Source organism: Amphimedon queenslandica, unplaced genomic scaffold (assembly GCF_000090795.2).
Source record: "Amphimedon queenslandica unplaced genomic scaffold, v1.1 AMPQUscaffold_13468, whole genome shotgun sequence".
Classification (NCBI taxonomy): Eukaryota; Metazoa; Porifera; class Demospongiae; order Haplosclerida; family Niphatidae; genus Amphimedon; species Amphimedon queenslandica.
In genome coordinates this window covers 52,147-54,751 of record NW_003546296.1, presented here as the reverse complement: position 1 = coordinate 54,751, position 2,605 = coordinate 52,147, and the positions used below count along the sequence as shown (strand labels likewise).

Here is a 2,605-nt window from a genome sequence, read left to right as displayed (position 1 = left end):
TTTGGTAGTGGAGAGGATGTAATTTAGTTCAAAATATCAGCTTTTTTTTTGCTTTGAGGATTGTGTTCGTAGTAGCTGCTGGTGTTCTACCATTAGGTTAGTCCAATTACTTGGTTTCCTTTTACATTTCTTTTATAACTATACATGTAGGTCCATTAATCTATGTCATTAATTGGAGTGCTACCAAGGAATTCATTTGTCATGATAAATCAAATCAGTGATGCATAGAACTCAAATATATTATTATACTGTTCAAATATTGCAATATTAAGTTGCTAGCAGTCATGTTACTCTTGTAGTGATTGAATGTATGCTGTATAGCATCATTGAAATGCGATCTGAACAGTTTTGTTAATGACAATAAAATGAAAAGATAATTTAATTGAAGCATGCCCCAACATAACCGCATTAGTTGATTAGATTATTCAATTATCATCAAGTCAAAGAGTTGCATGTACTCATGTCAAGTTGTGTTGAAAGTTTGAGCTGATTTCAATCAAAAGTATTATTTTTTATCAATTTTTAAAGTTGCTCTGAAATAGGATAAAGTCCCTGTACTATTATGGTACAGGGTCATGGACCAAATTTTGCCAAAATTGAAAAGGAGAGAATTCTCTATTTTTATAATTTCTCCAGATACATAAACATGTTTTTAATGTTGTGTTTCAAATTTGAGCTGGTTCCAATCCATATAAGATTTATGAACTTTTGAAGTTGTTCTAAAACTGGGTTAAAGTCACTGACATGTTGGCATTAGTAATTATGCTACAGAAATAGAGTGACATCTAATTGCTATTTAAATTTTGAATGCAAAAATGAGTTATTTATGTATAAACAATAAACTCAAATATGTACTGGTCATAGATTGCATTCTAAAGTTATTTATTATTACATTGGCAGTCATGTTGCTCTTCTAGTAGTAATTAAATAAAATAAAAGTATGCTGCATACTATAGTATATGCACCCACGTGTAGGAGGGCTAGCTGGCTACACAGTGCAGATCTGGCTGGAGCTAGAGGCTACTATAAGCTAGCAAGGAAGAATAAAACGAAAAAGCTCTCATCCTGGTGCACCTATTTTTGTTTCATTTTTGAAAGAATGCATGCCAGTGGTGGTTATAGTCCTCATTATATAAGCTATAATGATTGTACCTACTACTCTTGAAGGTATAAAAGAGATAGGTAGACATTGTATCTAGTGTTTTAACTAGGTTAAGGACAAAGGCAAGTTCATACACACCATCCTTATACTGATACTTGGTATTTGTTGGTAAGAGATTATGATTTAGTGTATGTTATGCTGAATATTAATAAGGTGTGACTCTTCCTCTTCCTGTTGTATTGCTGGCACTGTTTGATAAAGATTGGGGAGGCTACACTCTTCATTCAATGCCAAATTATTTCTGCATAATGTAAAAATGATCTACTTGATTATGGTGTTGCTAACTCAGACAGAATAATAGCAATGTGAATAGATACATTTATTGATCTCAGTCAAAATTGTATAGGACAGAGTTCTTCAAAATGACTAATGTATCTACTTGATCTTGATAACTCTGACAGAATAATAATAGCACTGTCAATTTACTACTATTGTCTTGTTGAACTATAGTGTTTACAACTTACATAGTTCAGATTGACACACCAAAAACTGCTTGATATCAATCAATGCCATGGAGTACTGATTTTTTGGTCAGTTATTAAGAATTTATGCATGCATAAGCAAAAGTTATTTCTGTTTATTTTTAAAGGAGACAAGTTTATGAATACTTGTTGGCATTATAACATCATCATGTTACAATGGAGGATGGACTAGCATAATTGTTATTTAATTGTGGATACAAATTAAAAGTATTTAATAAAACATACACCCACAGGTATAGCTTAAACTATTAGATAGTTTGGCCGGGTGTAACAGCTGCTGATTGGCCTTGATCCTCACTTACTGCCTCCAATGATGGTAAAAAGCAGGACTGCCCTTATTGCTGAGAGATCCATCTTACCAGTGATCCTAGTTCTGTTACTACTAGGAAGTGTTGGTATACTAATAGTCCCCATTATACTCTACTTCACAGAGGTAAGACAAAAAGACAACCATTTTGCATTCACCAATATCTATAATAGGGACATAGCAAAAGAACTAATTTGATAAACACTGGACCAAACACCAGTGCTTTAAACTGCAGTGAAGACTTTTACTACAATACTAAATTTGGAGCCTGTTATCCAATTTGTAGTCAATGGAGTCATTATAGTAATAAAAATGCTTTGTTACTCCTCTCAGGATTGGTAGCTGGGTTCGATTTAATCATTTCCTTTATAACTTTTATCATTGCTGGATTTCGTTACAAAATAATGTAATATCTAATATACATGTACAAGGTAATTTTTGTCATATTTAATAGATGCAAATTCCCAACTGTATTTGTTCTCTATGCTGCAATTACATACTGCTTTGAAGGTATAGTCAGATCAATTACAAATTGATTTAAGTTTTTATTTAATTCAGATATCATATTTTACATTTCATCTGTTGCCAATGAGCAGTTATTCTGCAATTCTGAAGACGACCTTTTCTCTACTCTTAATGAATCAACAACCTTTT

At 32.4% G+C, this 2,605-nt stretch overlaps 1 long non-coding RNA gene across 1 annotated transcript; it reads left to right on the top strand.

The window, feature by feature from the left end:
• Nucleotides 1-16: 16 nt before the first annotated feature.
• LOC109580974 (uncharacterized) lies at nucleotides 17-298 on the top strand. The gene is made up of 2 exons (XR_002184456.1): nucleotides 17-96; nucleotides 151-298. It is a non-coding gene; the product is annotated as an uncharacterized LOC109580974 (long non-coding RNA).
• The last annotated feature ends 2,307 nt before the right edge of the window (nucleotides 299-2,605 follow it).